At 51.0% G+C, this 24,799-nt stretch overlaps 1 protein-coding gene across 9 annotated transcripts in view; it reads left to right on the top strand.

Annotated features, from left to right (window-relative positions):
• The first annotated feature begins 5,150 nt into the window (after positions 1 to 5,150).
• Prrc2b (proline-rich coiled-coil 2B) overlaps positions 5,151 to 24,799 on the top strand; it is an 85,838-nt gene continuing 66,189 nt past the window's right edge. For 4 of the 9 annotated variants that reach the window (XM_006234005.3, XM_039104756.2, XM_039104755.2 and 1 more), the window contains exon 1: positions 5,151 to 5,379. The gene's annotated coding sequence lies outside the window, so the exon portion shown is untranslated. Of the gene's footprint in view, positions 5,380 to 5,511; positions 5,670 to 24,799 lie in introns of those variants that run through there. The other 5 variants (XM_039104757.2, XM_039104759.2, XM_039104758.2 and 2 more) reach the window with 2 other exon arrangements.

Here is a 24,799-nt window from a genome sequence, read left to right on the forward strand (position 1 = left end):
ACTAGTGATTAAAGGTTTGTTTCGAGAGTGGAGCATTAAAAGATAAGACTGTGTGAGTCTGCATGGGAAGGGGGTACGGTATGGTGTCAGCCTATATCTGCCAGGGCGCTGTGTCAAATATATTTTACTCAGTTGCGTCCCACTGGACCTGAAGCTTCCTGATTGGCTAGGCTGGCTGACTGATGAACTCTGTGCGGGGTAGGGGTGGTGGTGGTGGGGTAGGGGTGGTGGTGGCGGGGTAGGGGTGGCGGTGGCGGTGCATGCTTTTGATCCCCGCACTCAGGAGGCAGAGACGGGTGGTTCTCTAAGTTTGAAGCCAGCCTCCTTTATGGATCAAGTTCTGGACAACTGGGGTTACACAGAGAAACCCTGTCTTGAAAAAAACAGAATGAATAAATGAAAATAAATAAATTAATTAAGTAAAATCAAAGAGAATCCCCGAATCCAAGTATACTCCAGTCTCATGTATAAAATGCCGAGCCATTGACCTCTGACCTATGCATAGCCTCCCGTATCCTAAATCTTCTGATTACTCATACCACCCATCACACCGTAAGAACCATGTGATAGCTGCTCTCCCCAGTTACCTGGGGAATAAGGACAGGAGTGAAAGTCTGTTTGTGTCAAGAAACGGTACAGTTTTCCCGTTCCCTCTCTTTTCTTCTTCTTCTTCTTTAAAATTTGAGATAAGTGGCCTCACTGAGGGAAGATGTACCTAGCCCTCTTGAGACTCAAGGCCCCAGGGAGTAGGGAGGTCTAGTAGGGTGGGATTGGGGGTGGGGACATTCTCTTGGAGACAGGGAGGAGGTATGGGATGTAGAGCAGACAGAGGGTGACCCAGAATGGAGATAATGACTGGACTGTAAAAAATTAATAATAATAATAATAATAATAATAATAATAATAATAATAATAAATTTGAGATAAGATCTCACTCCATAGTCTGGGCTGGCCTGGAAATTTCTGCAGTCCAGGCTGACCTTGAACACAGTCATCTTCCTGCCTCAGTCCCCACCACTGTTGGGATTACAGATGTGAGCCAGCCACCAAGTCTGGCTTCTCTGAAGCTTTTTGATCCACATCAGGTTGAGTCTGAGAATGTGGGACCTGTGGAAGCATACAGCCAGCTGTAAAGCTAAACTTAATTTCATTTCATGAACCGGCAATGTAGTTCAGCCTGGAAAAGGCCCTGGGTTCTATGACAAACTCCTGCCCTCCTCCTGAAAAGTGAAACCTTCCTTTCTTCTTATTATTTTGGGTAGAGGGTAAAGTCTTGCTATGTGTAACCCTGGCCTGGAACCCTCTATGTAAATAAGGGTGGCTTTTAAATTGTGGTAATCATGTCCTGAGACCACAGGCATCAGCACAACCCCACACATCTCCCTTTTATTTTCTAAATGTGTCCACTAGAATTTTTTTTTTTTTTTTGGTGGGGTGGTCTTGGAACTTGCTATGTAGACGAGGTGAACTTTGAACTTTCACTAATACACCAGCTTCTGGACTGAAGACATGTGACTCCTCTGAGGCCTTGCATACTAGAACATTTTAAACGTGACTGTGCATGTGTGCGTGCGTGTCGTGTGCAGCGTGGACTTCAGAGGACAACTTTCAGGACTTCTTTCTTTGTGGAGCCCAGGGGTGGAACTAAAAGTTCTTATAACTTGGCAACAGGGCCTTTACCTCATTTCTCCAGCCCTGAGCTCAGTTTCTTTTCTTGTTTATGGTCTTACTAAATTTCTCTGAACTTATGATGTAGTCCAGTTCACCCTCGGATTTGTAATCGTCTTGCCTGAGACTCTTGGGTTTACAGGTCTGTTGCTGCTAACTTTGGCTAACATATGTATTTCCAATTTTTATTTTCTTGGCTACTAGCATCAAAACTGAGCTCCTGCATGCATGTATGTGTTCTACCTCTAATCAACCCCTGAAGCCCATATATGTGTTACTGAATGACCCAGTGTAGCTAGTCTTTGCTAGTAGGTTCTTCCCCCCACTTATTCACTGCCCCCCCCCCAGTTTCACCCCCTATTACTAGACAGCAGAGAACGATAGTGGGAAGAGAGAGGAAAGGAAAGATCCCTGAATAAAGTCAGGGGTCGAAAAGGGGGCGGTGTTATTGTTAGACTACTTCCTGATGATTAGAGGTGTTGAATTAATTCCTTGTTTGATCTTCCCAGTCAAGATAGCTAACTTCTCCATGTTTCTTTTAGGTGTGTGACTAATTAACAAACCATGGTCAACAGCAATTGACAGCAACCGGCATCCAAGTAAGAATTCACTCAGCCTCTCGGGGCCCTAGCATTTATATACCCTCTGAAAAAGTCCCCAGGATTCCAAAAGTCACAAATTCCCAGAAACTATCTGTAGCTGGCAAAATCACATGCCCGCCAGAGCAGAAGGCGAATCACAGTCAGCGGCTACGGACATTCTGAGGCAGCCCCTTGCGTACCCCACACCTGGGATTAAAACTACAAGGTAGTCTTATAGTATTTCATGCTGGGTGCTGGGAAATGATTTTAAAAGATTTATTCATTTTATGTATGTGAGTACATTGTCACTCTCTTCAGACACACCAGAAAAGGGTATCAGTTCCCATTACAGATGGTTGTGAGCCACCATGTGGTTGCTGGGAATTGAACTCAGGACCTCTGGAAGAGCAGTCAGTGCTCTTAATGGTTGAGTCATCTCTCCAGGCTCCTGCTGGGAATTTTTAATGAAACCAAAACACCAAATTTGTCTCTACAGTGACTTCTGCTTCATCAGCCATCTTTCTCTCTCTAAAAACATTTCTATTCGTGTGTGTGTGTGTGTGTGTGTGTGTGTGTGCAGTAGACCAAAGAGGACAGAAGGGTGCATCAGATCTCCTAGAGCTGGAGTTATAGGTGGTTATGAACGCCTGATCTGGGTGTTGAGAACCAACCTCGGGTCCTCCAGAAGACCATTAAGTCCCCATCTCTTTGGCCCCCCTCTTAGCTGCTCTTACAAAGACTCGGTGATTATTTATGTTGGAGGCACCCAAATAATCCAGAACCCTTAACTGAGTCTTATCTGAAATGTCCCCTTTGGCCATTCTAACTCGTGGGTTAAAACGGGGTGTCACTGATGGTGGAGGTGGCTTTATTGTGCCTGCTACAAGTCTGCCTTTCTTCCCTCCCCAATGGGAAGAGCATCAATGCCTATCTTTTGTGCTTGGTGAGGGTTGAGTGAGAATCCAGGGCTGGGGGCAGAGGGCTGTAGCTCAGTTGACCTAGCCCATACAAAGCCCTACGTTTGGTTCTCAGCACGGAGTGAACTACACATGTGTAATCTGCACTTGGGAGGTGGAGGCAGGGGCATCAGAAGCTACCTTGTCATCCAGACTGGCCTCTAACTCCATATGTAGCTCAGGATGACTTTGAACTTCTGACTCTTGCCTCTCTCTCCTAGGTGCTGGGATTCCACACCTGTCTACACTACTACATCCTGCTTGACTTATTTATCTTTGAAACAGGGTCTTGCTGCATAGCCTTAGCTGTTCTAAGGCTCACTGTGTAGCTGAGTCTGGTCTCAAATTAACAGTAATCCTGCTTCAGCTCCTCCAGCGCTGAGATTACAGGTATGTGCCTCCACCTCCCGGCTGGGCTGGCAGGCTTAACTTAAAGAGGAGATACTAGAAGTGGCCATGGCTAGAAAGCAGTAAGGTTGGAGAAGCATAAGAAAGTTATAAAACTACCCAGAATCCCAAGCTCCAGGCACTGGGCCTGACATTCCATTGACGTTTTTTGTTTGTGTTTTCCAGGGCCTTGGAAAAGCTATATATCCTCCTAGTCCCTCTTTTTTTCTTACCTGCTAATCGGCACAGTAATAAGTGCTTCAGGGTTGGCGTTCAATCACACAAGCCCAGCCTGCTAACATAGGGCCCAGGGGCAGCTGGGCTTTAGTATCTTCCAGAAAATGCCTAAGATGCCTGTGGTCCTACATTTTTGCATAGAAACGACAAGTTCGACTGAGTTATAGCACCAACTATTTTTTTTATTCACGTTTTCGTTTCTTGAATTTTATTTTTAATTGCCAGGGTATGTGGACTCACTAGGAGAACTCTCCAAAGGTAGCACCCCACAGGTAACCTCGAGGGGAGCCATTCTCTCACTCTCCCAGACCTTTTGTTTTGCGTTCACACGAATACACACCCAAGAGGGGTGGTTTACACCTCTTAAACAAAAGGGCTGAAGTGTCTATGCTGTCCACTTGTTACAGAAGGGAAACGTTGTAATGGAACGGAACAATGTGCTACTTCTGCGTGTTTCCCTCTTGATTCGTCACATTCTAACAGGTCGGAACAGGCGGGACCTCAGAAGGTCTGTCCTGAGGCGCTGCAGCTCTGCGGGTGGTGGGAGGCAGGATCCAGGCCCAGTCCCTTTTCTGAGTCCTCCCTTAACTCTGGCCTTCCAGGCCTCAGGTCTGAATTCCCTGCCTTCTAGGGCGCTGAGTCCTCTTCAGAGTCCTCTTTATTCCCCACACCCCTTCTCATTCCCACCTCAGAGCTCTCCCTGGGGTCCCCTCCCAGTCTATTCCGACTTCTTTCAAGGGCCCCTCCCCCACCCGTCGAGGAGACCCTCTCCATCCTGATCCACTCTCTACGGAGATCGCTCTTGACCAGGAGCCTCTCTCCACGAAGATCCCTCTGAATCTCTATAGATGTATCTTGCCACTGGGCGCCCCTCTCCATCCAGTTCCTTTACTTTTTCCCCATTTGAGCCGCCCTCTCCATTGCAGCCCCTTTGCACCCGGGTTTTCTCCAGGTCCCTTTCCACCTAGGCTCCTGCTCCATCAAGGTCTTTCCACCTAGGTTCCTTCTCCATCAAGGTCTCTCCCCACCTAGGCTCCATCAAGGTCTTTCCATTCAGGTCCCATCTCCACCTAGACTCCTTGTCCATCAAGGCCCCTCTGCACCGCGTCCCCTCTCCAGTCGAGCCTCCTCTCTCTAGGTCCCTCTCTTCCGCAGCCCCTCTGCACCGCGGCCCAGCTCGCTCCCCAAGCTCTCTCCCTCCCTCCCTCTCTCCCTCTCTCTCTCTCTCCCTCCCTCCCTCCCTCCCGGGACAGGGGCGGCGCAGCAGGGGGCGCTGCGCGGGCCACCGTGCGGGCGGCGGGCGGGGGCGGCGCGGAGGCGGAGGCGGCGGCGGCGGGGGGCGGGGAGCCGAGCACGGGCGGGAGGCGGCGGCGAGCCACAGCGCCGAGGCTCCAGCGAGCGCCGAGGAGCGGGAGGAGGAGGAGGAGGCAGGAGCGCAGAGCGCCGAGCCCCGCGCCGCCGCCGCGCAATCCGCCGCCATCCGCCGCCCCCGCGCCCGGCCGCCGCCCGACCGCCATCGCCCGGGCCCGTCGCGCGCGGACGCAGACCAGGTGGGCCGGGGCCGGGGCCGGGGTTGCGCTTTGTCTCCACGGCGGTGCGCTGCGGCGGGCGCGGGGCTGCGGCCTGGGCGGCCTGCTCGGCGCTCCCCAGCTCGCCATTGTTGTGTCTTGGCGGCCAGGGCGGGAGGACGGCGGGCCGGGCGGGGCCGGGCAAGGCTGGCTGCTGGGATCGAGCCCGAGGGCTCTCCTGCGCCCAGGGACAGCGACGAGGCCGCTGGGGCGGAGGGACGCGGGACCCCGAGGCCGTCCGGAACCGCAGGCCGAGCGCCGCCCCGGCTCGGGTGGGTTCGGTTGCGGGAAGCGGGGAGGTGTTTTCACGGCACCCGGAGCCGCCGCTAAAAATGTTTAATAATAAACAGGATGTCGCTGCTCGGGGCCTGCCAGATTGATTTTTGTTTTTTTTGTTTTTTTTTTCTTCGTCTACCTTTTAAGAGAGAAATGCAGACCTATTGAGATGGTGGGCCTCTCTGTAGAGGATCTGCCTGGACAAAAGTGGACGCTGCTGCCTTCCTTTCTTTGTAAATATCGTGGGGAGACGGAGCCCACTGTTAGGCAAGAATAGGTGTCGCTCCCCCCTCCCCCCCAGGCAGTGGTGAGCTTGAAGGAAGTGGGAGAAGGGGGGCGCCGATGCTCTCCGGAGTGTGTCATTTGCTAAATGGCTGCCTGGGAGAAACCTTTATAAAAGCTGTCTTTTGCACGATAGTTACATTTCGCCTACGGTGTTTCTTTCCTGGACAGGTTAGCGTGTATTTCGGTGTGTTGTCTGTCTGCATTGTATATCTCACTTGGGTTTTCAGTCCGTCTGTCTGAAACCTCAGCGACCTTTTTCTAGGCAGTACAACTGCAGGGGCTTGCATTGTATCGTAATGTCTGCACCGTCGTGGTGCAAGCTGGGACCTGAGGGGTACAGGCTGTGGAGCGGGATGCTTGCTGCCACCACCTCCAAACCGAGGGACTCCTCAGCCTTCACTGGCAGAGAGGCATGACTTGGCATGCCGTCGTCGGTGCCCTGTAGTCTCTCCGTGCTGTCAACCTAGGACAGAAGGCTGGCCACTTGTGGTGTCATCCATGCTGGGGCATGCCACAGGTGCTGGTCTGAAGTGGCAGCGTTGGAGAAGGGATTCAAAACATTGGGTGTTGTAGGACGACTGGAAGTTCCAGGCCAGCCTGGGCTACGTAGTGAAAACCCAACAAAATACCCACATTCTAGGGACTCGGTCAGTGCTGGGCCTCTGTGGGGAGTAAGCACCGGAAGGCGTGTGTAGCCTTCGTTAGAGCAGGGTTTTGTCTATAGGGTAGCTGGCTTTGCGTAGACTGGAACCGTACAGGATGGATGGGAGAGGCAGGAACTCTCGAGTCTTGACTTTGGAAGGTAACTGCCCTCCTTGGGGATGGGCAAGTAATTGTTTGGGGAGCCTTCAGCTTGTTCAGGCAAGTGTGCCTCTCGGAGCCCTGTTCAGTTTCTCTTGAGTGACTCTATCCGAGTCTCTGAGCCCCAGCTCTTGCATCTATAAAATGGGACTAATAAGACTGCCGGTGTATCTCGTGGGAGCCTCAGGTAAGGTTCACAGCAGAGTGTTTCCGGCCCGGGAAGGTGGTAGACTTGTACTTTCTCGTAGGTTTCTTGGTTTTGCTGGTTCCTTTTAATTCCTGACTTTCCCTCCTGTTGTGTGGCTTATGGAATTGGGGACCCCCGCCCCCCGCAAATGCCGTGGCCAGCAAATTGTTTGATATTTCTTTATCACCCTGTGCCTAAAACCTGGGCTGCTGCTAATGGGAGACTACAAAAGGGTTTCTGCTAATACAATGTGGAGACAGATACTGGTCTCGCTCTGAGTGATGACTGAGGCCTAGATTTCCTCTTGGACAACCCTGGGTAACTTGCTGATCCCCACTTGGATAAACAGTGACTTGCAGTCCAGGAGGTAGGTAGGGGTGTGTGTGTGTGTGTGTGTGTGTGTGTGTGTGTGTGTGTGTGTGTGTTGTGTCGTTTCATTTCCTTTAGCCATTTGCTGAGTTTTAAGGCACTTTCATGTCCCTCCTGGCTTTTATTTGCTTGCCATTTAGCTCATCCTTGCTGTCTGACCTTCCTCCCCTGTCTGGTCCTGGCCACAGGATTTTAATTCTTGGGGAGTTCTAGCAATGCCGATGCTGCTTGTGTGGGACCTGCTCCTGTCCTTCCCACTCTTCCCTGGTCTGGAGAGGGTGAGGGACGGGGAAATCCCAGGGCACTTAAGAGTCAAAAGCCTTGGGAGAGTGGAGTTTCTGGAACAGCCGGTCAGAACTGGTTCCTGAGCCTTGGGCTTTGCCCTGCCGCCCTCCATCCTGTTTGAATTTCTGCTCTCTCCCACCCGCCCCCCACCCCGTTCCTTTTTCCTTTAAAATAAAAGATTATTTTATTGTATTTTAAAGCCCACCCCACCCCCCTCACCTCACAGAAAATACCAGCTCACAGCTAATGGCTGTGGGTTGGCTCCATCTCTCATTGTTCTAGAGTTTAAGATTGATCATTTCGGGGTTAGTTTCTATTTCAAACCAGAATAGGCTGGGAGGGCCAGTGCATGTATTTCTAAATTCCATAATGAGACTCCTCTGCTGTCAAATGTTCGGATCGAGTTACAGGCCAGCAGGTATTAATAGGGCCTGTCCATAGCAGGTCTTAAAACAGTACATTTTTTTTTTCTCTTGGGAAAAAAAAAGGGGGAAAGAAAGAACATTGCCAGCAGACATCCGTTGGGCTCTGTGCTGTGAGCCTTGTTTTGTTTGCTTTTGAAACGAGTATAGTATACAGAGGCAGGGCTAAGTGAGTTTAAGGCGTTTTTCGAATTATACTCGATTATATTTATCGAGTCTGTGTCTCCGCCTGTGTCCGATGGTACTCCAGTGGTGGTCTCAGGGCAACCTGTGGGAGTTGGCCCTGTCTTTCTGCCCTGTGGTTCCTCAGGATCAAACTCAGGTTGTCAGGCTTGGCCGCAGTCACCCTTACCGCTGAGCCATCTCTCGGCCTTCAGTCTTTCTTACTTGGATTTGGATAGACCTGGGCACGTTGGGATGGGGCCAGAGAGGGCTAGTGGTGCTGGGAGCCGTGGAGAGAGATAGGTGGACAGCCTCCTGGAGCTGGGGACATGGGACATTGTTTACCACGAGCATTTGGGTTTCACAGGGACCCTTTGGCATCCTCACCTGGGAGCTGGCAGGCCTGGGTCTCTGCACAGGTGACACTGCTGTTTACACAGGCGGGCCTGAGGGGAATCTGTGCTCCAGAAGGGTGTTTGCCTTGGTGACTTGCTTGAGCTTTGTTTTCTGCTGTACTTTCCCCCCCTTCTACTATAATCTTTCCAGAACATCGTGGATTGTGTAGTGACGCTCGTGTGGGGTTTCTCATAGCAGAAGGAGGTGGCCATGCCGGGTGAAGTCCACTGGCAGGGGCTGTGGTCTGGCATGTTTGCCTTTGTGTCTCTCCCTCTAGCCAGCCTAGGTCCTTTATCCCTTCTCTCTGACCATTGGCTTCTTCCTCTTTGGCTCTGGGAGGAGCTGATACTCCGGTGGTCACAGGGCTTTCCCCGCCATTGTGCAAGGTCCTATAAAATAACGTTACCCCTAGTAAAAGTGATCCTTGAAAAAATTATTAGGAGACACTGACAAGGATTACTAAGAAAAGACAGATACAATTAATTACCTACCCCACCTGCTAGACTGGAGAGGCCTGCCCTGAGCGTGCTGGCGTCTTTACAACTGGAACATTCTACACGTATGCACTGTGCACCAGGGACAACCTGGTTGTCCTCGTGGATGTTGCGTTCCATGTATCTGTTGATTTATTTATTCTTGCAATTTGCCAGGCATTTCGGTGGTTGTTACCCGTCTTTCCCCTCTCTTACGACTTTTCTGTCTTGGTTTTTATTTCTGGTTATCTTCCTTCCTGCAGTGGAATTCCTAAGGTTTTTCTCTTTCGAAGTTTTCTTTTTTTGAGACAGGGTTTCTCAGTGCGGCCCCGGCTGCCCTGGAACTCGCTCCGTAGACCATCTCTGGCCTCGAACTCATAGATGTCTGCCTCTGCCTCCTGAGTGCTGGGATTGAAGATGCTCATCACCACGATGAGCTCCTAAGTTTCCAGTCCTGTCCGTTACCTTCCTCTCTCATATATATATATATATATATATATATATATTTTTTTTTTTGGTTCTTTTTTTCGGAGCTGGGGACTGAACCCAGGGCCTTGCGCTTCCTAGGCAAGCGCTCTACCACTGAGCTAAATCCCCAACCCCTCTCTTATATTTTTGGTTGTGAGCCTAGCCTTTAACGGCTGAGCCATCTCTCCAGCCCTGCCTTCCTCTCTCATGGTGAGCATGAGATGACTTCCGTCATGAATCACCAGGTTCTGGGTGGTTCTGTCTGGGTTAGGGTCTTTTTATTTTTTTAGATTTATTTTTATTATTTTAGTGTTTATCCGTGTGGATGTGGGCACGGGACTTCGGTGCCAGAAGGGTGCTGGACGCATTGGAGCTGGAATTACGGGTGATTGTTAGCCTGATGTGCCCGCTAGGAGCCAAGAAAATAATTGATTGATCTTAGTGCCTCTCCGTCTCCCCAGTCCCCGGTTCAAGGTTTTCATCACATGCTGGACTGAGTGTAGAAAGGTGCTTGGCCCAAACCCCCAGTCCTTCTGGAGGGGGAGGGGCGTGTGGGTACTTGGCAGGAAGCTCCCCCCCAAGAGAGGCATTGGGGGGAATGTCCCAAACTGTCATTACTTCTTTTTTTGATGTGTGCAGATCAAAGGTGAGAGCCACCACCCCAGCTAGAGGGTGGGTGGTGGTTTCTTTTTGAGACAGAATCTCTCTCTGGAGCCTTCCTTCGATGGGGCCTGCAATACACTTTGTAGACCAGACTGGCCTCATACTCACAGAGATCGGCCTGTTTCTGCCTCTTGGGTGCTGGGATTGACGTGCTCTGGTCTGGTTTATAAGCCAGGGTGGCTTTGCCTTGGCAATCCTGCCTTTACTTCCCAAGGAGCAAGATCACAGTGTGTGCTGCGGCCTTGGTCCTGCTTTTCTTCGCTCCTTGTTCACAATTTGTAAAGTTTTAAAAAATACCCTTTACTTTAATTTCTGTGTGTATGTGTACCGTGTCCCTGCACATATGCATGTGTGCATGCATGCATGCTTGTGGAGGTTTGAGGTTACATATTTCACGTCTTGCTGGCTCACTCTTCCCCCTCACATGAGACCCGGTCTCACTCGAACCCAGAACTCACTGCTCCGGTCAGTGTAGTTAGGAACGCAGCCTTCTGTCTCTCGGGTGCACTGGGTTGCAGGGTGCCCACCTGACCTTTATGGGGTGCTGCGCATTTGAACTCTGAGCGTCAGGCCTATACACAGGTACTTTACACACAGAACTGTCTTCCCCGACCCCTACAAATGATTTTTACCGTGGTAAAAATGTGTTGTTTGTAAGGTTCCAGCTCAGTGGAGTGGGGCACACACTCATTACCAACCATCTTCAGGTGGCATCATCCTCCCAAACTGAAAGGCCGTCCATTAAAGATTGAGTCTTCCAGCCTCAGGCAGCCTCCTGTCACCAGTCAGTTTCGTTGAGTTTGACGGTTCTGGGTCCCTTGTATAAGCAGAATGACCCACCGTTCATCGTCTTGTTACTGGCTCACTCCATGGTGTGGTAGGTTGCCGAACTTCCTGAGGCAGAGGCAGGAGGATCAAGAATTTGAGGATAGTCTAGGCTGCAGAGCCAGACCTTATCTTTTTTTTTTTTTTTTTTTTTTTTTTCTTTTTTTTCGGAGCTGGGGACCAAACCCAGGGCCTTGCGCTTGCTAGGCAAGCGCTCTACCACTGAGCTAAATCCCCACCCCTGGACCTTATCTTAAAAGCAAACAGGACGGGGGCTGATGGCTCAGCAGGTAAAGGTGCATGTCACGTGACCATGCCAGCCCAATAGATGGCCTTGGAACTCTGGTAAAGCAGGAGAAAACCAGACCTCAGTAGTTGCCCTCTGACCCCACACACACAAGAGGTGACAGTCCTGCCACATCTACTCCCTATCCCCTGTGCATACACTGTTTTTGCATGTGCCCGCGTACTGTATTTTCTTCACCCTTCCGTCCGTCCATCCGTCCGTGTCCGTCTGTCCATCCATCCGTGGATGACAGCTAGTAAGCACAGCTGTTTTTAGTCTGTGGGATTTGTTTACGCCAGTATGAGCTGTTGCTCCCTGTGTCATTGTGCTCTCAGGTCACCTGTAAAAGGGGGTCTCACTAGAGGCCACCAGCATCAGCTTTACCCTGCCTGGAGTTTGTGGCAGAACTGAAATAAGCACTCCTCTGGAAGCAGCACGCCGAGGCCTGGGGTGATAAACACGGCTCTTACATTGAAATCAGAAACTGCAGATCCCTGGAGAGCGCCCATGCTTTTCAGGGTACCGAGGCCTTTTTGAATTTGGACATTCTGTAAGTGCCCAACCTCCCAGCATGCCTTGGGTCATGCTTTTGTACAGATGAAGGGGTGGAAGAAGGGCTGTGGCCAGCGCCCTTACCCAGGTTCCTTTGTGTTCTCCAGAGCCTTTTTGGGCAGGTGGTGTTTACAGACAGCCCAGAGCTTAAAGAACAGCTCTGTTCCCACAAGGACAGAAAATACAGCCCTGTCTGGGAGGGGCCAGGTCCCTCCTGCCTGGGTGACCCGTCTGTGGGACTGAGTGGGCTCAGTGTTTAGAAGTCATTAGGGAGAGCAGGGGGTTGTTTTGAGACACAATACGACTTTTTCTGGTGTTTGTTTTTCCAGCAAGTTAATTTAAAAAGTACATATGCATATATACAATACCGGTTTACACACAAGAAGAAAAGGGGGGGCGCCAAGAGGAGTACAAGTGAGCTCCCCCGAGCTCCCCCGCCCGGGGAGGAAGCACTGTTTACACTTCGCCGTGTTTATCCTACCAGACTCAGTATACGGGTAAATGTAGGCTTAAAGGGCTTAGGGAAAGGCTGTTTCAGAAAACAGACCCCGGGGGTGTGGGAGCTGGGGTGCAGCTGGGGGACTGGGGTGCAGTTTAGAAGCAGAGCACACACAAGGTCTTGGATTTTGGATCCAGCACAGAAAAACAAACAGATCAACCATGGAGTCACCTATCTGTATCACAGGGTGCGTTTTCAAACATACTGAGTGTTTCTTCTTATTAATCGATACAGATAGGACTTATTCTTAATATTTTAGATATCGTGCTTATTAGTTTTTGAGAAACGCACAAATGTATAGAAACAAAACAAAATAGCGCAACCATCTATATATAGCTCGGTCCCATGGCCCAAATATTCCCAGTAGACTTACTTGTTTTTTGGCTGGCCTGGGAATGGCTTTGTATACAGGTTACCTTCAGCTCCGAGGAGGTCCACCTCCCTCCACCTCCTGAGTGCTGGGATTAAAGGCATGAGCCACCATGCCCAGCTTAATATACACAGGCGTGGTGGTGTGAGCCTTTAATCTCAGCACCCAGCAGGCAAAAAGTAAAAGTCTTAAAAAAAAAACAAACTTTATTTACAATTGTAAACTATGTCATGGAGAGAAAAGCAAGACCAAGATGGGTAGCACACAGTGTAATCTTGGTACTTGGGAGGTGGAGGCAGGAGGATTGCCATTCAAGGCTAACCCAGGTTACCTAGTCAAGCACGGTAGCTCACACCTTGGACACCAGCGTTGGGGAGGCAGGTGGATCTCTTGAGCTCCAGGCCAATCGCGGCTACGTAGTGAGATCCTGTCTCAGAAACTGTGTGCTCGAGCGAGATCGGTGCCGTGGTGCGTGTGTGTGTGTGTGTGTGTGTGTGTGTGTGGGGTGTGTGTCAAAGGACGGCTTTCCCCTCAGAAGTGTGAAGTGCGTTAGGTAGACTGTAAGGGCACTTGTAGACTCTGCTGCTTTTCTTTCTCTTTGTAAACCGGAGCTGTGAGGGCGTGCTCCCCGTGCGAGGTCTTTCTCTCGGAGGTTAGAGGTCGTGACCTGCAGGTCGGTGTGTCAGAGCTGATTTGCCGATAGGTATCTGCAGTGCAGGGCGGTGGCGGGAGCTGCTCTGGTCTGTCAGGTGAGGGCCCGTAGACAGTGTAGTGGGACACGGCCAGCTTGCTCTTGTTAGGGGCTAAAGAGATGGTCCTTGACATTAACTTTGCCCTTCCTTACTGGCGCCTGGTGCAGGCAGTGCAGAGATGCCTCCCTTTGGCGTTTTCCGCGGCCTTCCGTGGTGTGCAGTTGAAGCTCCTATAATGGCTGTTGCATAGATTTCCCCCAACTCCTTCCTAGTAACTGTTATTAACATTATTATAAAATTATTAAAGTTATTATTAAAATGTGTATGTGTGTGCGGGTAGGCATGCATGCCGCTGTGCATGTGTGGAGGTTAGAGGACAACTTAAGGGAGGTGGCTCCTTCCTCCCAGATAGAGTCCAGGGATTGAACTTGACTTGTCAGGTTTGGCAGCAAATGCCTTTACTTGCCGAGCCATCTCACTGGCCTCTTGTTGTTGTTGTTGTTTTTTTTTTTTTAAATCTTCTTTTTGTGTGTGTGTGTGTTGTGGGGTGGCTGAGGATGCTCTTGACTTGGCTGCGGCTTTACAACTCCTAAAGAGTGACTGAGAGGGGTTGGGGATTTGGCTCAGTGGTAGAGCACTTGCCTAGGAAGCGCAATGCCCTGGGTTCAGTCCCCAGCTCCGAAAAAAAAAGAAAAGAAAAGAAAAAAAAAGAGTGACTGAGAAAGAGTATAGCAGGAGAGGCTTGGGGTGTGGTTGTCAGGCATCTGTGAAGGGCTACAGCATGCCCAGAGGAGGTAGTTCACACTTGAGCGCCGTCATCCCCACCCCCACCCCTGTTGTGTCTTGTGAACCCAAATCTAGGCATTTACTGGAAGAGAGTCATGGCTGCCACCCCGCCTGCCACCCTCTGCGGTGACCTGCTTTGGGGTCCACTGTCTTCAAGTCCGTAGGTTCTAACACCGAACTGGTGACCTGGGGCCAGCTACTTAAATCTTTTTACCCTGTTCTGCCTGCTTGTAGAACGCTGTAGCTGCGTTAGACCTTCATAGAATGGAGGAGACTTGAAAGGTCGTGTACTTAAACGTTTACAAGGTACCTGGCACGAGGCAAGCAGGCTCTCAATAAACAGGAGAGCTATTAATGGCCCTGAACTCAGCACTCAAGGAGGGCCTAGGGGTTTGGAGTAGGCAGGCTGTACACTTGGGACTCGTTTGTTTACTAGATGCTGAGGCTTCTAATTGCACTAAACTCAGCTGCAGACCCAGATCCAACAGCCCTGCCTTTTCCTCTAGCAGCTCTGACCCCTGAACCAACATTGGCTTTCCTGGGTTGTCTACGGTGCCCTGGGCTCTCTCCACCGTTCCCACCTCTACGATCTCCACCGCCATCTTCTTTTCCACCCAGTAAGGGTGTCAAACGCTGGCTGGTGCCCTTTACGGAGTCTCTTCTCTGGGGGAGGGAATGAAGGCAGGTAGCGGCCTGGAGACTTAGTTTCTTTAGCTGCTCGGGCTGGATGCAGCCTGTCTCACATCACCAACTGTCCTATCTCACTGTCGTGCATGTTGACACAATCCCCGGACGTACTGGTACAGGGTGAGGAACCTGGTCAAACAGCAATGGTATATGTCACTGAGGTGCCCCCTGCCCGCCCCAAAGCAAGGCACCAGTGAACATCCAGACTTGTGACAAAGATGTGCAGCATAAACACGGGAAGTAGAAAATGGAGCCATGGCTCCTCCCCGCTGGCCCTCTCTTCCATCCGGAGGACTACTGTCCTGGGAACAGGCCCCAGCGAGGCTGCTCCAGCTACCACAAGAACTCTGAGCCTTTGACACCCAGCATGCTTCTGCCTGCCTTTGTTTCATGTAAAAGACCTGTGGGATGCACCTCCCTCGGGAAGAGCCCACTGTGCATCTTTGCACATCCTGGATGAATCATGGTGCTGGGCTGGCCAAGTTCACGGGGAAGAAAGACTAGATTTAATTAGCTGGTGAATTCTGCTCTCCTGAGGTGTCAGGGCTCACCATTTGATGCTGACATTCAAGGCCCAAAAGAGATGGGTCAAAGTGAACCAAGTCGCCGAGATATGGACTGGTTAGGATAAGATTTTTATAGGCACAGAGCGGTGTGGTGGGCAGTTCTGTTTGCGTGATGAATGTCTGTGGGTGCGTGCTGTGCTTTATTTTGTTTTATTTTTTTTTTTAGTTTTTGTTTTTTTGAAGTAGGGTTTCTCTATGTGGCCCTGGAACTCTCTCTATAGACCAGACTGGCCTCAAAGTCAGACCTGCCTCTGCCTCCCCAGTGCTGGGGTTAAAGGCACCACCACACCTAGCTGTGATTTTTTTTTTTCGGAGCTGAGGACCGAACACAGGGCCTTCCGCTTGCTAGGCAAGCGCTCTACCACTGAGCTAAATCCCCAACCCCCTCCTTTTTTTAATATTTACTTTTTTCTATGAGTATGATTTCACTTGCCTGCATGTGTGTACCACATGCATGCAGTACCCAAAAAGGCCAGAAGAGGGCGTTTGATTCTCCTGGGGCTGGTCTTACAAAAAGCTGCCTTGTGGGTGCTGGGAATCAAACTTAGGTCCTCCGAAGGAGCAGCCAGTGCTCTTAACCGCTATGCTGTCTCTCCATCTGGCTGTGATATTTCTTATGAATAAGCAGATGAGGTATCTGCAGGCTCATAGTTTGCTTTCTTTCAGTTCTCTCCTGCCTTGTCCCCTCTGACCACCATCTTGTCTGAGGGGGGCCAGTGGCCACCACTGCCCTGCCTTTTCTCTAAGACAATGGGGAAGAAATAGAGTGTGAATTTCCTGTAGAACTCTTCCTGAGACCAACTCAGCCCTTTATCTTTAGAATTCAACCTTTATTTTCCTCAGAGAGAAGCCAGGCCTTGGGAGGTGGGGGTGGGGGGGGGGGCTGGTTCCTGGTGAGCATCTTTGTAAACAGTCCTCTGGAGAGGTATGTGGCTCTGAAGTAGGGAGGGAGGGGGAGCGCCATCTTGGCTGTGAGAACTACAACCCCCAGAATTCTTTGTGGGTGAAGGTGTTGCGCCAGCCTGGTAGGTGAGGCCTCACCCAAGTCAGAGGGACTCTCAGAATAGCCTCTTGGGGAAGGAGTCTCCTTGGGGATTTAAAAAATATTAAAGTCTCATTGTGAAACCTGGGTGGGGTTCAAACTCAAAATAGATTATGGGTCCCATGCCTCTACCTCTGAGCCCCTGGGGCTTCTCTGGAGGCCACCATTGCTAGCTTCTGCCTCCTTCAGCAGGCCAAGGTGCAGAAAGAGAAAGTGGGTGTTGCTTCGTTTTGAGTGGACTATGCTTTTTATCATCCCCAGAGCAATGGGGTTTTGCCCGGCCATTCTCCCGCCTTCCGATTCTTTGAATGCAAACTAAGAAATGTGGTTTGAAGAAATGTCTGGTGGTATACATGTACTGGTCCGAGTGGATGGCGTGTGGTGGCTGATTGCTCCTGTCAGGTGGCCCAGGGAGTGGAGGTGCTTGCCTCTAGGCATAGTGTTGGACTGAGTGAAATCCCAGGATCCACAGGATAGATGGATGGATGGGTTGATGGGTGGGTGGGTGAGTGGATGAGTGAGTGAGTGAGTGAACGGATGGATGGATGGATGGATGGATGGATGGATGGATGGATGGATGGATGGGTGGAAGGATGGATAGGTGGATGGGTGGATGGGTGAATGGGTGGGTGGATGGGTGGGCGAGTGGACGGATGGGTGGGTGGATGTGGTCCTGACCCCCCCCCCACCTCACACAAACATACTCACACACTCATACACTTACACACCCCACACACCCCCACACTCACACACATATACTCACACACACACTCACATACATACTCACACACACATACACACACACTCATACACACACATACACACCATACCCCTTCCACAGTCACTCTCACACACTCACACACACACTCATATACACACTTACACATATATACTCTCACACATATATACTCACACACACATACATACTCACACACACACACAATAACAAATAAAAATTATGGTTTTTGAGACAGGGTTTCACTGTGTATATATCCTGGTTGGTCTGAAACTCTGTGTAGACCAGGCTAGCCAGGAATTTAGAGGTGCTCCTACTTTGCTCCATGAATGCCGGGATTATGGTATATGCTACCCTATGGTTTTTTGTTTTGTTTTGTTTTTTAATTAAGTCACAAAACCTTTGTTGCTCTTGCCTCTGGGGATTGAACTTAGGTCTGGTGACCTGAATGGTAGATGAGGGACCCACCCCCGAGCCACGCCCTAGCCCTGGCTGCAGCTTTTGTTCTACAGATGTAGAGTTACAAATTATCCTTCAACTGGAGTCCTAGTAATAGCCGTGGTCCTCGGAGAATAGTGGTCCAGGGAAAGTGAGCCAAGGAGTGCTGCAGACCGGCTGGGCGGGATCAGTCTGATCTTGGCAACACAGGCCCCGCTGATAAAAGCAGGACCCTTATGGGGGGTGGAGAGGGCCACTCAGAGCTGACCACACTGTGGACGGTTGTGGTCATTCCTAGAGCCCCATGGTTGTCTTGTCTAGCATGTCCTCAGTGGATCTGTGTGTTGGATTGGCTGGGGTTCATGATTTTCAGTTTCCTGAGTTGGCCTGAGTGGGACCTCCGCAAGAGCCACAAGTGGTTGTAACCACTGAGCCACCTCCCCAGTGCCTCTTCCTGACCTTCTGGTGACCTTTTGGATTTCTTTGCTTGACACAGTTCATCCTGTCTGAAGTCACAGCATGCCCTCCGAGTTCACATGTATTTTTGTTTTAATCTTTGTTGTTAATAATGTCCTGGCCCGATTTGTGGTATTTTCTAGGTCTTCTACCGGCCTTGATTTTGTTTAGTTTTAGATGATGGGTTTCGCTTTTTGTGTGTGGGCGTGGCTCCAGGAGTCCAGAAGACAGTCTCTGGGTGTCCTGGCACGTCGGTGGCTGCGAGCTGCCTGTTGTGGATGCTGGCAACCAGGTTCTGGTCTTACCTGCAGAATTGTCTTTCCAGAGGGCCTCCCCATTGCACTGGTTTCTGAGAAAGGGGCTGCAGCATAGGTCAGGCAGGCCCTCCCAGTCACCTACTGAGTCCAGGGTTACAGGGGTGTTTAACATTCCAGGTTGTTTAAGTTCTCCATTTCAAAATCCGTTTTGGTTTGTTTTGTTGAAAGGAGGTGTCTGTCCCATATAGCCCTCTGTGGCATGAAACATTATGTAAACCAGGGAGGCCTTGAACTTGGAGTGGGCTTTTCAAAGGGTGTGAGTTCTTCATTGATTCAAGGGTTTTTAGCAGCTGGGGGTGGAACTCAGTGGTCAAGGGCTTGTCTGACATGTGTAGCCTGAGCACCATCCATCCTGTGCTTCCCCCACCATCATCCTGCTCCCCCCACCATCCATCCTGTGCTTCCCCCACCATCCATCCTGTGCTTCCCCCACCATCATCCTGCTCCCCCCACCATCATCCTGCTCCCCCCACCATCCATCCTGTGCTTCCCCCACCATCATCCTGCTCCCCCACCATCCATCCTGCTGCCCCCACCATCCTGCTGCCCCCACCATCCATCCTGTGCTTCCCTCACCATCATCCTGCTCCCCCCACCATCCATCCTGTGCTTCCCCCACCATCCATCCTGCTCCCCCCACCATCATCCTGCTCCCCCACCATCCATCCTGTGCTTCCCCCACCATCATCCTGCTGCCCCCACCATCCATCCTGTGCTTCCCCCACCATCATCCTGCTCCCCCCACCATCCATCCTGTGTTCCCCCACCATCATCCTGCTCCCCCCACCATCCATCCTGTGTTCCCCCACCATCATCCTGCTCCCCCCACCATCCATCCTGTGTTCCCCCACCATCATCCTGCTCCCCCCACCATCCATCCTGTGCTTCCCCCACCATCATCCTGCTCCCCCCACCATCCATCCTGCTGCCCCCACCATCATCCTGCTGCCCCCACCATCCATCCTGTGCTTCCCCCACCATCATCCTGCTCCCCCCACCATCCATCCTGTGCTTCCCCCACCATCATCCTGCTCCCCCCACCATCATCCTGCTCCCCCCACCATCCGTCCTGCTCCCCCCACCATCCATCCTGTGCTTCCCCCACCATCATCCTGCTCCCCCCACCATCCATCCTGTGCTTCCCCCACCATCATCCTGCTCCCCCCACCATCCATCCTGTGCTTCCCCCACCATCATCCTGCTCCCCCCACCATCCATCCTGTGCTTCCCCCACCATCCATCCTGCTCCCCCCACCATCCATCCTGTGCTTCCCCCACCATCATCCTGCTCCCCCCACCATCCATCCTGTGTTCCCCCACCATCATCCTGCTCCCCCCACCATCCATCCTGTGCTTCCCCCACCATCATCCTGCTCCCCCCACCATCCATCCTGTTCCTCCTCACCCCCAAAATCAAGTTTTTGGACTTACTGAGACTTTTCTTCAGTCTTTTCTGTCTTTTCTTTCCTTATTTAGACCAGGCCTTGCTGCATACGTAGCCCAAGCTAGCTTGGAACTAATAGGACCCTGCTGCCTCATTCCCCTTGAGTGCTAGGGTCTAGGCACAGACCGCCTTTGGACTTTCCCCTCAAGGCTGATACAAACTCCTTTCTGAATGCATCTGTGTTCTGCCCCAAGGAGCTGGTGTCTTCCTTGCACCTATTTGAGTGAGCTTTGAGCACCAAGCTGTGGAAATGTGTGTATGCTTTTGTGTTTGTGACTTTCATTTTAAAATGGCTCTGCGTATCTGCAGTCACATCAGGTACACTCTTTTGTCTGTGGCTGGTCCCCGACCTTTACAGAGTAGCTCTCTGCTTGTCGCTCCATCGTGGGCTTCAGCCACGAGTCCTTGAGTTCATTTGTCCTCACTGCTGAACAGTGAATAGTGTTTACCCACTGTAGGGGTGACGGGCATCTGGCCTACTTCCGTTTAGATCACGCGGAGGCATCAACAGTCTCGGGTCTTCTGTGTTGGAGCCTGTATGTTCTGTCAGTCACAGGCGGGGTGTGGCTTGATTAGCAGAGCACCAGCAGTGCCCAGAGCTGCCATGGCCCCACAGGCTCGCCATCGTGGTCCTGAGAGGGTGTAGTTTCTGCCTAAACTGATCTCCAGATTCGTGTAACTCCAGGAACAATCCCGGCAGCCTCTTGTTGGCATTTGTTTGTTTAGAAATATACAAACCAATTCCTTAAATTTCTTTGAAAGTGCAAAAAGCCAAAAACAATGAGGGCATTCCTGAAAGGCAGAACTGAGGGACTGTCCCACCAGGTGTGAGGATGCCATGGAAGCCACAGTAATGGAGGTAGTGATGTTGGGGCAGAAGGGACGGCCAGGGAGCTGAAGGACAAGGATGTCTATCCGTCTCTGCCTCGCACTGGCGAGCTTCCGGTCGCTGTTAACTCATACCTGTGGTAAGTTACGTAATAAGGACAAAGGCTTATTTTGGTCCACAGTTCTGCAGCTTCCCGTCCATGGCTGGTTGGCTGACAGAGGAGCACGTGTTGAGGGGAGCATGTGATGCTCAACTCATTACTAACCAGGGAGTAACAAGGCAGGAAAGCCAGGCGGTGGCACAGGCCTTTAGTCAGGAGGCAGAGGCAGACTGTTCTCTGTGAGTTTAAGGCCAGCCTGGTGTACAAAGCCAGTATCACCAGGACAGCCTCAAAAGAAGGGGGATGGGGGAAACTGGGCTTCCACTGTCCCTTTTAAGGGCATTGGCTACTCTGAGCTGAAGACCAGCTACTAAGCCCTACTTAGCATCTCCCTTAGTGGGGGAGGGGGGAGTCTAGGCTTTGACTTGTGACCTTTAGTGGCTTTTGCCATCAATAGTGTCACACCTTGGAGCCTCTGTTCTGGTCTTGGCTGGGCTCTTCCCCTACAGCACTGCTGTCTTCTCAGGTGACCTATGACTGTCATTTTGGGACCTGTTTGATTGTCTCTTTGAGCCCTTATTTTCCCGTTCCTACAGGTGGGTGTCATTTTCTGAAATGAGGCATCAAAAGGCAGCCTCTGCTTAAACAATGAGGATTTTTTTTTTCACCGAGTGAAGTTAAGTCTCGAAGCAGTCAGCATTGGAATTTGCTGGTCCAGTGGTTCTGTTCCTCAGGGCTCCAAGGTCTTATTTATCACTGAAAACTGGGTACTGAGTTAGCCATGGGGGTTGGCTGCCTTGTTTGATAAGAGGATGGGGCCTCAGCACCATCTGAGGGGTGGAGGAACCTATGAGTCCTGGCTTATGAGTCTGAGAGGCGTTTTTCTTCTCATACATTTTCATAACGCCTGCTGGCCGCTGGAGTCTAGGTCTGTGTTAGTGACCTCACTTCGTTGCAACAAAAGCAACAGGGTGCGTTTATTTTGGCCCCAGTTAAAGAGTGATGTGTTACAGCAAGGCAGGCATTGTGGTAGAGCGTGAAGTCACGGCTCATTGTAACCAGGAAGGAGAAAGAGCATGAGATGAATCCTGCTAAGTTCTTTAGTCTGGGACCCTGGGCCGGAGGGATGCTGCCGCCCTAATCTAGAAGCTCCCTTGGACACGCCCTGAGGCTGGTCTCCATGGTGACTCTCACCGGAAACTCTGGAGGGTTGGGAGTCATTGCTTCCTTTCATTCTAAGGGGGCCCTTCTGGGATGGAGGCAGACTGTGAGAAAACACGACCGTTCTTGCCTGTTCTCCTAGTGTCTTTGAGCGTTCTTTCTGTGCCTTGGTAATCCGGTTTCTCAACTCTGGGAATTTTTCTTGTATTTTTAATTTTATGATTTCTTACACTCCTGAAGAAGTGGTGGTGGGGGGAGGGAGATTGGGGGTTTGTCTGTCTGTCAGCCTGCCTGCCTGCCTGCCTGCCTGCCTGCCTGCCTGCCTGCTTGCTGGAGCATACTTCTGCCTGGCTGGGATATGCAGAGAGGACACAGGGTGTGGTGGACCCTCCTAGTTTCTTGTTTAGCTTCCTTTTTTGCTTTTTCCTTTCCTGTCTCCGTGCCCTTTGATCTCTCTTAGCCAGTGTACTCAGTAGGGAGTCTTGGACCTGTTCAATTTAGAGGCAGCCACCACTTTCTGGCACCATCCCAGGGTGTTTCCTCTGAGTTACAGGACAGTCCCCTCCACAGCCCTCATCTTGTAGCATGTCGGCCTGCTGCCACCAAAATCGCCCAAAATTCATCTTCACCTGAGAGGGTTCTAGAAGAGTATGTGGTCCTTCAGCAGAACACCCCTGGGTGTCCAGATCATTGCTCTGAGTCCAGCCGATGGGACCAGTGGCCCTTTGAGATGAACGCACACGTGTGTGTGACTGTTTGGTGCACTAGTCTCTCCCTGGTGTGTCTGCGGCACTGCCCCTCTGTCCGTCATGGCTCTGACTTTGAGGACATCTCCTGTTGCTGAGCATTGAGTCACAGCCTTCTCACAATGCCTTCCCAGCCCTCCCACCCAGTGTGGCACGGCATTGATGCCTTCTGTGGCGTAGGGCTCCGTGCTCACCTGGGGTTGACATGACACCTGGCAGTGGCCGTGAATAGCCATCTGTCCCCTCCCTGCTCCTGGCTCCTCACCGCTGTTTTGGCAGAGAAGCCTTTGCAGGGAGTTTGTCCCCTGCCCGAGGCCCCACTTCACCTCTGTGGCACGGGAATTCCCAGCGGAGCGGGTTGTCGCTGGGGTGCCAGCGCTCCTGGGTCTGCCTGTCTGTGCTGCCTCGGGTTGAACTGAGGTGGCAGGGCCCGTGTGGTAGACTGGACTGCTTTCTCCCAGGCTGGAGAAAGTTGCTTCCTGCCTGAGGCCCACAGCCTCATTCCTGTTTGCCCAGATTCCAGCTTGCTGTGGGTGACGTCATCCACAGAGAGGCCTTGGGTGTAAACAGTCACAGCTGGACGGCGGCGCGGAGACAGCTGCCGTTGGCGGGATGGTGGCCTCAGAGTGTTCCTCCGCTTGTCTGCCTCTCTAGTGTCTTTTTAAAATTTCTCATAGACACACACACACACACAAATAGCAACTCTATTTAGAACTTGGGATACAGTGCTGTGTGAGCTTTGTGGATGATAGTTTTTTCTTTTTCTCTTTTTTAAATGATTCTTTTATTTTTTAAATTTTTCTTTTTTTTTTAAATTAATTTACCCTTTGATATATTGCATCCGTACCACAATTTCCCTTCCCTCCCTCTGCTCCTGACCTCCTCCACTCCCCTCGCTCCTCCCTCCCCATCCACAGCTCCTCTCTTTCCTTTCAGAGAAGGGCAGGCCTCCCAGGGTTATCAACCAGACTCGCCATACCATGTTGCAAAGCTTAGGCACCTCCCCTCATATTAGGGATAGACAGGGCAATCAAGTGAGAGGACAAGGGTCCCCCAAAGCAGGCAAAAGTGTCAGAAACAGCCAGCCCACGTCCTGTTAGGTGCCACACAACTATAACATTCACAGATGGTCTAGGTTAGACCCGTGTAGGCTCCCTGATTGTCTGTCTAGTCTCAGCCCCTGTGAGTTCAAGTTTGGTGATTTGTTTTTTGAGACAGGTTTTCTCTGTAGCCTTGGCTGTCTTGGGACTCACTCTGTAGACCAGGCTGATCTTGAACTCACAAGCGTTCTGCCTGCCTCTGCCTCCTGAGTGCTGGGACTAAAGGCATGTGCCACCACTGCCTTTCTTTTCTTTTCCCATCTATCTTTTGAGATAGACGTTCACTATGTGGCTCTCGCTAGCCTGGAGTTCTCTATGTAGACTAGGTTGGTCTTGAATTCAGAGATCTGTCAAATGCTGGAATTGAAGACATTACCCCATTATTCCCAACCCATGATTTAAAAAAAATGTTGTTGTTGTTATTATTATTATTATTATTATTATTATTATTATTATTATTATTGCTGTGCTGGGATGATAGTTGGGGTCTTTTTTATTCTAGGCAAACTTTCCACCACTGAGCTCCATACCACCCCTCAGTGACCTCTTGAACTGCATACCTAAACCCATAGCAGAACAGAGAGCAAAAACTGGAGGCAGTTGATTGCCATCATGGCAGAGCTGTTTCTGAGAGTCCAGGTGGCCTTGATGGAGATGGGAGGTGATGGGAGGTGAGGCCATGGACCTGGTGTGTGTGTGTGTGTGTGTGTGTGTGTGTGTGTGTGTGTGTGTGTGTGTGTGTGTGTTAGTGTTACATGTTTGTATGATGCATACATGTAACTGTGTGGGTATCTGCTGTGCATAGGTGTGAAAAGCCAGGAGCATGTTGCGTCTGTTCTCTGTCACGCTCACCCTAGTGTCTAGAGTCAGGGTCTCACAGCCTAAGGTGGACATTTCGGGCAGTGTCTGGTTGGTGAGCTTCTTGGTGCTGGGACTGCAGGCTCGTACAACCATGTTTTTATGTGAGTGCTGGGGATACCACA

This window comes from Rattus norvegicus, chromosome 3, assembly GCF_036323735.1.
Source record: "Rattus norvegicus strain BN/NHsdMcwi chromosome 3, GRCr8, whole genome shotgun sequence".
In the NCBI taxonomy this organism is placed as follows: Eukaryota; Metazoa; Chordata; class Mammalia; order Rodentia; family Muridae; genus Rattus; species Rattus norvegicus.